The sequence below is a fragment of the Scleropages formosus genome, chromosome 17, assembly GCF_900964775.1.
Source record: "Scleropages formosus chromosome 17, fSclFor1.1, whole genome shotgun sequence".
Taxonomy (NCBI): Eukaryota; Metazoa; Chordata; class Actinopteri; order Osteoglossiformes; family Osteoglossidae; genus Scleropages; species Scleropages formosus.
In genome coordinates this window covers 4,395,526-4,407,821 of record NC_041822.1, presented here as the reverse complement: position 1 = coordinate 4,407,821, position 12,296 = coordinate 4,395,526, and positions in this window count along the sequence as shown.

Below are 12,296 nucleotides of genomic sequence, written 5' to 3'. Positions count from 1 at the left end.
TTGCGCTCATTGTTTTTACCACCTTATAACACACAGGGAATGAGAAAAAGTGTTCCTCTGAAGATGTTCTCTCGCAGGCTTAGCTTAGCCGCCTGTTCCCCAAGGAGCTGCAAATTCGGGTCATCCTTCCTTTCTTCAAAATTTGAAAAATAATAGCTGAAGAGTTTCTTAATAAAGAATGTATCTTGCAAAATGGAATATCGCTAGATTTAAGAAAGTTGACATGAAGATGGTTTAAGGAGATACTTTTTCTCAGCAAAATAAGATCCTTGCATTACTTTGTGGGTTATATAAATGTATTTGTAGATGCATTTGCTTGTTATTATTTTTTTTTTTTTCCTGTTAAAAATGTCAGAGGCCATTACACATTATTTTTAGATGAAATGACTGTGACTTTATTAATCAACAGCGTATTGTAGCATATCTGTATGCAAGCCCGGTTAAACAGAAAGGTTCGCTCGGATAAATCACAGCAGTAATGTGTGGGAGGTCATAAAAACCCTTGTCTCTCCAACCTAATAATGCTGGTGGGTGGTCCATGTACATTATTTTCTGTGAAGGACTGCGACAGAGCCATGTCATGCATGAACCTCACAATCCTAGTATGGAAATGGTCCATAAATTAAGTTAGTTCTGCTACAGGGACAGCAGATTGTTTGGTCTCATATTACAGGTATTTCCCATTATGATTCTGCACCCCCATGAATGCTACTTTTGTTGTCTCTAATTTAGCTGTTAAGGGAATGACTTGTACCATCCAAAACCAAACTTGTCAGTCATGGTTTTGTGTGCTTTTCAGTTTTCTGAAACAGACATTGAATTCTGTGGGAATTCTCAGCAATATTCCCCAGAACACAGGTTCAGATGAATACCAATGTGTTACCTGGAAGGTTGTGCTTGGATTTGTATTAAAAAAACATAATTCAACAAATCTAAATATTTATTAATTTCATAAAATATTTTCAACATTCTATTTAATTTCATACAATAATGTAAACATTCTGTTTGTAACCATGTTCACCAATTATTGTTGTTAATTCCAAAAAATATATTATACTGCGTATTGAGTAAGTGTAAAAAGGATAATTTCTCAGTACCTGGAACATTATTTATGGCACGTCACTGGAATTTATACTATTTATACTATCGCTCCAGGCCACGCTGCTCATGTTTGCCATTCCCTGCAATGACAGAAACTTCTTGTTTCGTTTTAACTGATTTATTTAATTTAGCTGCTCAACAAAGTGTGCAAAGGGTCAGTAGGTAGGAGCTTCTCGTGGACATACTTTACCAGGTCCTGATACACCAATGTCAAAGGTCTCACTTGACACCTTTTGATCTGCAGTTCTGTACCTGAACATTATAAAGCTTTACAATGAACCAGGGATGGAAAAGCACAAATCAGAAGACTCTATCAAGATGTCAGTGCTGAAAGGTTATACCCCAGATCATTCTGAACAACTGCCTGCTATGAGATACTTAGAGATCAAGTACACAATGTAGTACAGAAGAGGGGGAGGGAAGCACAGATGTGATACATATTGGCTTTGGCGTGATGCTCAGGTGGTTGTCTCTCTAAAAGCCATTACATTCTATGGTTATTATGTTGCCTTGAAATGAAATGCCAGCTCTTACTGTCGCCTCAGGCTGTCCTGGGTCACACAGGAATTAACACTGGCAGTTCACACAAGTTGAGCTTCTTTTCTTGCCTTGAGCACTGCAGAAGCTAACAGTCCTTTTGCAGCAGGTGTTTACTGCCACCAAAAATAATCTGCATTTGTGAAGGGGTACCAAGTCAAGCTCATCTAAGCACATGGCATCACTGAGCTTGTTCTGCTGGATTTAGCGATTTATTTGTCACCTCTGATTTGGCGTTTCTTTTGTTTTGCTAAAGCATACAGTCTTTCTCTGAAGAACAGTGCTGATTTGAAAGAGCTGAGGGATCCACAATCCTAGTCTTAATATTAAAAAGGAGCGTGAACCGCTTTCTTTATTCAAAATTTTTGGAGTGAAGCTAAGCAAATATTGACCATGACATTATTTGTTTCACCTGAGGTGTGTACAAGACCTTTAACATGACCTGCTGTCATGTGGATGAAGGAGCATGCACAGATTATGAAAAGGCCTTTTCAGTTGGCAGCTACTGAGATGAAAAGTGAATTGCTGGCGGGGCCACTCTTTGGTGTCAGCTTCCTCTCCCTGGTCTTACTGCTGCTTGTCATTTCGCACCGCTTAACCACACACATTCACTTGAAATTTTGCCTTGAGCAATGTAGCCAGTGTAGGCCACTGTAGAAATATTCCTATCAATGGGTTACAAAACAATCAGCTTAACACATGGGAACTGTGCGAAATCATACAAAGGACAAGAACTTTATTAAGGTCAAATGCTTTCATAGGGCTTTGAAGCAAACATGCTACAACGTACTCTAGGCAATACATTTCTCCTGTGTACTTTTGTAAAAAGAACCTGTTTTCATTTATTAGTTGTCTAATCTGTTATTATAACTCATTTGTTCTTAGCTGATGGCTTTGTGCAATGTGAGTAGCAACATTACATACACTTCAGTAAGCGACTTAAAACTATGTACCCATCAACACAACAGAGAAATGCAATACACTCACACAGACTCACATTTAAGCCTGTTTAGAGTCACCAGTTCATCTAAAGCAAGTTTTTGGATTTTGAGATAAAAGTGAAAGACCTGGAGGAATTACATGTAAGCCGTGGGAGAACCCATGTTGCATGACAACTCGAGTATGCCGGTTTAAATTTACACCATCATGCCCTTTTGCCCAAAATGATTTTTTACAAATTCTGAATTAGGGTGAGATGGCCACACCTGCTGCCCATTTCTTCTAACTGAGCCCTTGTCCAGGCATAACCATACACCAAGGAGATGAAGCTGCATGCCCCTGCTATTCCTTCTCCTACCCTGAAATCCCCCTTCTTAGTCAAAAGTTTTTCAGGACTATGAACTGATGAAAGAGATGTTCCATGCTGAGCTGGGGATCCAAGATACCATTTAGCAACAATACAATTACAATTCTTACTTAATCTAGAATTCCCAGGAAGGGTGGGCAACCACTGGCCCGTGGACCTCTCCCTTAACTTTTAGTTCGGAGTTTTTGTTCCTTTCCCTGGTGGCCAGTAGGAATATTTATAGCTCTATAAAAGTACTTTATTATGGTAGCCATTAGTTGAGTGTCTTCTTTGTTTGTATCTGTTTTTCTTGCGTTATGCCTGTGTTAAAGCGCTCTGTGTCACTGAGTGAGAAGAGCACTCTGTAAAAAAATAAATTGAATTGAATTGAATTGAATTGACTAAGTGTATTAATTTCAGACGGTGGAATGGGCAAGTTGACACCATCAGCAGCTCCTCATTCATTTACGAGTCTGAAGGTTGCATCTCCCTAACAGGTTTGGGCAAGGACAGATAGATGGTTCCACCCAGTTCTGGCAGAACTCTTTAAATATAGATGAGGGCAGCTGTAACCCTTCTCATCTTGAGAATAAGAAACTACTCTGGAACAGGCAAAGGCAGAACTCCTTCCACACAGGGCCATGGGTCCTGTTGAGGAAAGAAAATTGACAGAGGTCGAAAATAAAGGCTGACAGAGGCTTCCTGCAGCTGGTCACATCAAGTCCAAGACTGAGGTTAAAGGCTAAAAGATTTCCCTGACCCTAATCCTAACCTCAACTCTAACCCCAACTCTAACCCTAACCCTAACTCTAAAAGACTGCCAAAGGACTATCATATCAATGGAATCTATTTCATTCCTATATCCCAGCAAGAAGGCAATGATCCTCCACCTCTTTCTTCCTGTTCATTCCACTTACAAGAGGTCCAAAATGCAAAGTCTATTGGCTCTCATGTCTTGATGCTGATGTGGTGAAATGAATTCCTTCTGTCTCTCATTATTCTCCTCAAGTCCTGAAGCCTTCGAAAGACAGTTCTTTGCCATCTGCTACTTTTCATATACCTATTACCCTCTTTGTATGTTTCATACAGGCAGCAAATGGGGAAAGCCCACCGGGAAACAAAAAAAAAAAAAAAGTATGAAACAAATAACATGTTTTAGTCTTTTCACCCCCTGTTGTGATACATATTTTTGTCTACTCTGAGTTGTACATTGCTTTGGAGAAAAGAATCCGTCACCTGCATAAATAAAAATATATAACAATACTTTTTTTCTCATTGTCATAAATTAATATTTTAGTCATGCATCCTACATACCGTTTTGTACGCCAACAACTAGGAAGCTCGTTTCACCAGAAGCTGCTCAACTGTACAATTTTTGTCAAGCATTGTATTGTTTGAGATAATATGTGTAATTTTGTTGCTAGTCAATGGAAAGAAGCCCTCAACAGATTTCAGCTGCTATTAAACATTTAAACATTTCACTTGTAGTATATGAAATATGTCTTGGAGCAGCTTGAAGGCAGTGGTTTTTCAAACAACTCTATTTCGATATTATTGGAACCAAAACCTGAAAAAAACTGAACCTTCTCAAATAATCTGATTTTTATCATTACAATACATAACCTACCCTGTACTGCTGTAAGGCTTTTCTAAAACTTTTGAGTATTCCTTTTCCTGTATTTGTGAAAGGATAATACCCGAAAGAGATAGACTGTTGACTTTTATATTCAGAAAATCCCAAATGACCTGTTAAGGTTGAGTTTAATCAGTGAAAAGGTTTTGTCTCAATGTCTGCAATCCGCTGTGCCATTTCCCTGGATGTCTCACTGTCTCATCCTCTGAAAGTACCCCCCACTCTGCCTATATGCCCTCTACCTCTGAATAACCTCATACTCCAGGCTGTTCTGCTGTGAATTGCTATCACTTGTGCATATTAATGACAGCGTTTCATTTATAGCACTCTATGTCTGGGGGTGAACTGTCATTTCTTTAAACTTTGCTTACTTGATCCCTCTCTCAGAGTCCAGCTCCCATCTTTAAAATCCTGTTTCAAATTATATTGATATATTATGACGTGTTAAATGTGCAATAATCGGTTGAGAGTGTATTCCTATACTTTGGGAGTACATTTCATCAGCCTTATATTAAAATCTTAAGTCTCAGTGATGCAAATGACCTTAGAACTTATTTGAAAAACAACTTTGAATATTAGCAAAGCATTTTTGTACACAGTATTTTTTAATCATTATTAAATTTTCTGTTCTAGTATGACTCAGGATTTTCCATGGAAAACATTGCTCTGTGACACTTCCGCCAGTTCACTTTGGGTTATTACCGTAGTTTCATCAGATTTACACAATTCTTGTGAAGAGCAAGTACAGTTGAAGTGAAATTTGAAAATCCCTGTTTTGAAATCTCGCTGTAGTGTCCTTGATCAACTTACCTTTTGTTAACACAATATGCTGAATAAATGGATAAATTGTGAAGATGGTTATTAGGAAGCAGCAGATATTGTATTAGTTAGAGATATAATGGGAAGACTTGGGTTCAGATGATTTCTGCTGTACTACCCATGACCAAGGTACTAACCCTAGATCATAAATATAATATATAGATACTATTCATCTGCAAAAATTGTTCTTAAGTTACATACACAACTTACATTAACTGTTGTCTTTTTTGTTTTTACTTTTTGTTTCTACTTTACATGCAAAAGCTATACTTTGCACCTTTAAACCCTTTGCTGGTTAAATGATGTATAAATGTTAGCTAAGGAGACCATGTAAAATGAATGTATGCAACCTAAACTGTAGTTTCTTAGTTAGATACCTCATGTAGGATTACTGCATTGAAGATTTGTGAAAAAAATGAAACTGTACCTTTGTAAATCAAGGCCTTAATCTGGTGTTTATTTATAAGAGTTTGAAATAAATACCAGTTATATTGTGTGCTGCAACAATGTGATATAAGGCTTTGCCATATTTTTGGATAGTATGCTCTTTTTTATTTTAAGATAATAGGTTTTATCGTTGACTGTAACAAAGACAGTATATTCATTGCCTTCGTTTTCTATCAGAAAATGACCTTGCATAGCTTGATTTCTTCTAATGAAATAAATTCTACAGTATAAATAATCTTTACTTTATTTCTGAAATGCCAACCCACTACAAAAACAGTCCTTGCTTTGACACCAAGCACAAAGGACATGTTTTTTCTTCCCTTTGCACCATTTTGCTTTCAAACAAACCAGTTTTCCCTCAAGCATCCTCTTAACTCTTTTTCTACTGCAAAGACCCCTTAGCTGTGAAAACGTGTCACCATCAGTATCTCCAAGAAACACTCTTTTCACGTGCCCAAAAATAGTGCTCAGCCATGAGGCAAAAGCACAGAAGCATGTTGAAGCTGCTTCCTTACAATCCAAAAATTCTGTGAAAACCCACTGGTGTCAAAAATTTGTGTTTGGGTGGCACGGTGGCATAGCGAGCACTACTGCTGTTTCATAGCACTTGGGTGGTGTGAGAGGACATGAGTTTGATCCCCTGCTCAGGCTTTGTGGAGTTTGCATGTTCTCCTTGTGTCTGCATGGGTTTACTCAGGTTGCTCTGGTTTCCTCCCACAGTCCAAAGACATGCTGTTCAGGTTCACCCATAGTATGTGAGTGACAGAGAGTGTGTGTCCCACTGATGTATGGATGAGTGACCAAGTGTAAGTAGTGTATCTCTCAGTGTAAGTCACCTTGGTGAATAAGGTGTGTGGACTGATAACACTATATAGAGTTCATTGGAAGTTGCTTTGGAGAATAGTGTCTGCTGAATTAATGTGTTTCTTTAAATCTTTTCCCACAGACTTACTATGCCTGCTCAACAGACCAGTTGATAAACTCAACATTGCTGTAATTTCATGGCAAAAAAACCTGCCTACTCTAAACTCAGACCTTGTAAGGTACAACTAGAGCTTTAAGATGCTGACATTTGCACCACTGATCCTTCCATTTAAATTACATTGAAGGATTAGTGGAGTGTGTGTAATTGCTCTTTGGAATATTCTGCTTATCCTGGACTCCTACAGAGTAATCTAGTTTCTGTTAAATGTCAACTGATCTGTTAGGTATGTACTCAGAACTTCCACAAGTGTTTATGTGTCTGTGCATTTTCAGCCTAGTGCACAAAAATTATATGCGCAAGTTCACTTCACTTTGCCAAACCAACCCAGCAATTATCAATCATACACTTGCTTATTATCTTTTCGGAAGCAATAAAAAGATTCATTTTTCTTCATAAATGCCATGGAGATGTAAAAGAAGCAGACATGAGCCATTCAAATGTAAGTGATCAATTGTTAAAGTTTGTAATTGTGTAACAAGTTGAATAAGCCTGCAGAGGAATGTCAGAATAAAGCATCTCCTTTGAATTATTATTTTTTTATTTTTCTAAAAAACAGCTGTTATCAAGGTCATAACTTATCTTTGTGTGAGGGTGGCATTTATGTGGGAAGCTATTCTCTGTCTCATGGAGAGTTTGCTTCACAAAATTCTTTCTCAAGATATGTTTTTCATGTATTTTATAGAAGGTTTATATACACGTCCCTGGGTGTGATCAAAAACACCACTTCTCATCGACGAACTGTCACAGTGCTCCTCTTGTCACATGCTTCTCCTCTGAATTGTAACCATGCATTTTGAAACACTGACATATTGTCCTTCAGTGCTAAATGAAGTGGAAAGTGTTCCATCAGGACACCGCTGAGCACAGCTTTTAAGCATTTGTGCTCCAGGCCATGTTCTTTGCCTGTTAAAGCCAATGTGCAACATTGACAAACACATTATTTATCCGCGTTAAATGCATCTTTGTTAAATCTGTCTATCACCAAGGATGAGTGAAGAAACTGAATTTCAGTAATATCAAACACTAAAATAAGAGTCAATAAAAAAGTGATAAATGTCACATTTTCTTACAGTTTCTGAGCACAAAGAATCTTCTGATTATCAGTATAACCACAAATCACATTATGCAATGTAACCATTACTAATAACGCTATTAGTCATCATCTTAACATTTCCACTGGGAAATGAATGTAGCATGAACTAATGGTGTGAAGGGGATGTGAATGTAACGTTCTGTCTGTGTTTAAGACCACCAGGGGGGTAGAAGCTAAGGAACGTCTGTGGTACCCTCCAGAAATTTGGTAGTCTTTAATTGTTTGAGTCAAACCTCCAGCTGTATAAAACACACTTGTGGCAATAAAAATGGAAAACTGAGTGTGTCTCTTTGGATGAAAGCTCCTGCTATGCAATCATAAATGAAACGAATATAATGTTTAATATTTAATTTAAGCAGTAGCAGGTGGTGTAGTGAATAAAGAAGTACCCCTGAGAGAGTACAGCCCGAGGTACAGCAGGTGGTGTAGTGAATGAGGAATTGCACTCCTGAGATAGTACAGTCTGAGTGAGGTATTGTAATTAAATTGTCTAAATAAATAAAAACATATCTGTCACATAACCACAGCACAAATATGATTGTAAGTATGCCAACAAAAGTTTGCATGTTAGTGAAAATTATCTACCACATCATATAGTTTAAAGAACCGACATAAAGAAAAACAACAAAAACAACCGCACGTGTTGTTGTTACTGTTGTTGTTGTAATAATGTAATATTTGAGGCTTTAATCCTGTAGTATCATTCCAAGATGGCTCTCTCTCACCTCTCCATCAATGAAAAGGCACAAAACTATACATGACAAAGAAGAGGCCTACAAAAACATCAATGGAACTGCTCCCAGATATCTACAAGACTTGATCTTCCGCTACACCCCAACCAGGCTGCTACACTCTTCCACATCTGCCCGCTTGGTGGTCCCATGCACGAGTAATGCAACTACTCACTTGATGTATATTGGTTCATTTGGCAGAAAGAAACAAACTATCTCTACTTAAGTATCACGCATCTGCATCTAAGTGTCTCTCTTTGCTAATGTAATGTACACATTGTATTTTCTATGAGATGTATGTCATCTGCTAATGAATAAATGGAAACGTAAACCCCTGACCAGCCTGCTGGCGTATGAAGGGGCAAAGCCATCGAGGGAGAGGGGAGAAAATGTGTGAGGGACATACCAATGAATGAACCTTGGAAGGTGGACCCTGAGAAAGGTATGGAGTCATCCATCAAAAAATCTGCAATAAAAACCAAATTAAACTTAAGCTGTGTCTTGAGCATTTCATTCTCCTTCAATCTGTTCATTGTTGCTAACCAGAAAACCAAGCCTGCTCTGTTCACAAATCCTAAATGATTTTCTTTTATTCAATGCTGCAATCCATGGAACATTTCATTAACGTGTTTTTACCTCAAAATCAATCTATTTCTTAGTCATATTTAATCTTCATATTTAACCTTTTTTAATGGTAGAAGTTGACTTTTACATGCGTTGCTTCCATCTCAAGTAATGTTTTATATGTAAAAGCAGTGTGTTGGCATGCAGGGATGCTTTTTCAGAAAGAATCAAATATTGTTGTAGAAGTATACAGCTTTTTGAGCAGAGCCCCCTATGAAGTCATGCCAGACAGTGCACATAACTCATACCAACTGCCAAATTTAAGTGGTCACACTAGGAGCCCTATATGCATTATTTATACACAAAATGGTTTTTCTGTGGCCTGCTGATCCTGAATGAGGAAAGGCACTATATCATTGATACAGCCACAGTTCTGGAGTAAAAATGATGACGTGTATTTTTGATACAGATGTGGGAAACAATCAATTGCCCCTGAAGAACTTAGATGAAAATACAAATGTCATTTTCAGTTTTTTTGCTCCTTAAAAAAATGGATATTCATTGCTTGCATTGCCTGAAATTTATTTGTCAGTCTATAGAAGGAAGGTACTCTATCTGATATAGTCCTGACAGGCAAAAATGTAATTAAGGGTAGCTGAGGTACAGTACTTATGCATGTGTGAAGACTTTTAATTTAGTCTCAGGTTTATTAAATTGTCTTGTTAACAGTTAAGAAGTTCACTAAAATAAATGGTTTCAAAACATTAGGGCAACTGGAAGTGAAGGGCTTTGAACTGCTGCCTTTGGATCTCAAGGGTGCTGGTTAAAATCTCTACGGCTGTGGTACCATTGAGCTTGGCTGTTGTTAGGTCCCGTTGAGTCGATGTGGACTCAAAGTGACTATGGATAGTTGTCCAGAAAAGCATCCAGTCTTCCGCTAACCAGCTAAAACTTGAAAGTGGGGCGTCCATGGCTGTGGTGTTTGTATAGATCCACCAGCCTTCCTCCTCTACATTGACCTTCCACTTTGCCCAGCATGATGTCCTTTTCCATTGACTGTCTTCTTCGCATGGGGTGTCCGACGTAAGATAATCGAAGCCGTGTCGTCCGAGCTTCCAGTGACATCTTTGGTTTGATCTGCTGCAATACAAACCCATTTGTTTTCTGAGCGGTCCAGGATAAATGCAGGATTCTTTGTCAGCACCATAGTTCAAAGGCATCAATTGTCTTCTTGTCCATCTTTTTCACTGTCCAACTCCTGTATCCGTATGACATGACTGGGAAGATTTGAGCTTAGTACTTACCCTAAAATTGGTCTGGTAAAATTGTCCAAGATATATAAATAGGTAAAACATTGTAGGTAGCTGAAAGTTGTAAATCGCTTTGGAGAAAAGTGTAAGCTAAAAGGAAAAAAAAAAAAATACAAATATGAGTGTTGTGGACTTTTGTGGCAATATATAATTCACCAGTGAACCTGTCCCAGCAACATATGTGCCATGACTGGGGACCTGTGCTCTTTCTTGCTGGAGACAAGACCCAAACAGAAATTCCCCTGGGCTTTCTGTCAAAGTCTGCAGGCTGCACAGCTGGCTCTCTCGTAGATATCTTTGACAGCACAATGCACATAAAACCTTGAGGCAAAAGTGCTGATGCAGTTAATGTTCGGTGAAGCAGACACTCTTATATCTAGAAGCAATGTAATACTGTGAATATGGTTCAAATGCTCTTGTCATTAAAACTTTGGAGGTCTTAAATGATTGCTACTTTGCAAGTGCTTTGTGAAAAACATCTGTTTAGAAAGTGTATGATACACTGTGTATGCACTGCGTGTAATTGTTATTTTTTTCACAAGTAAACTGATCAGTGGGACTATGACTGCACTCTGGATTTTGATACAGAAGATAAAATAAAATGTCAGAAGTTCAGAGAACGGGGAGTAAAATGGCTTAAGATCGAAGCAAGTGCCAATATTATCCAAGTTGGTCCATGTATGTTGCGTTCATTCATTTTTTTTTATTCAAAATTGAAAAACAAAATGCTGATTCTTTCATTCAAGTTTTAAAAATTAAAAACAAATTATGAATTTACCATGTCTAAAAACAATTTTTGTTCAAAATGTAAAATATTTTAAATATGCTTTATTTATAGTTTCACGCTGTCTTATTTTTTGACTTGTATTCTTGAACAACCCGGATATAAATTAATTGAAACTGCGCATAATCCATCAGTGGCTTCATGAAACATACTGGCTTCACTCTGTTATTCATAAGTTAATATGGATCACTACATGCTTTTTAAAAGCAGCAAGAGAGTGAGAGTAAGTGAGGATGACATGTCCACCGACAAAACTGGCAGGATTTTTCAGGTGCTACTTTTTAAGAATCTTATTACTAATTAAGTGGAAGCGTTAAAAGCACCATGGAGTTCTAGTTTACATGTATTTACTTAGCAGGCACTTTTCTTCAAAGTGACTCCCAACGAACTCTGTGTAGCATTATCAGCCCACACACCTTATTCACCAAGGTGACTTACACTGCTAGATACACTACTTACACTTGGTCACTCATCCATACATCAGTGGGACACACACTCTCTCTGTCACACACACTATGGGTGAACCTGAACAGCATGTCTTTGGACTGTGGGAGGAAACCAGAGCACCTGGAAAAAACCCACACAGACACTGGGAGAACATGCAAACTCCACAAAGACTGAGCAGGGATCAAACCCACGTTCTCTCACACCAGCCAGGCGCTCTGAGACAGCAGCACTCCTCACCCGTTATAGGTTAGGCTACTTGTTAGATTGGAAATACTGTGCACTTCAGGGCATTTGTCATATTTGGTATGGTGACATTTTGATTTCTACACTTTCTATGATTAAATGAAAAGAGAAAATTAATTAAAAGTACTTTTTGTGTGTGTGTGTGTGTGTGTGTGTGTGTTTGTGTGTGTGTGTGTGTGTGTGTGTGCGTGTTTGTGTGTGTGTGTGTGTGTGTGTGTGTGTGTGTGTGTGCTCAGAAACAATAAAAAGCCATTTCTCTTTTTTCTGCTTTCAATTTCAAATCAAAAAACGAATGACGGCAACTTACACGGACCCAA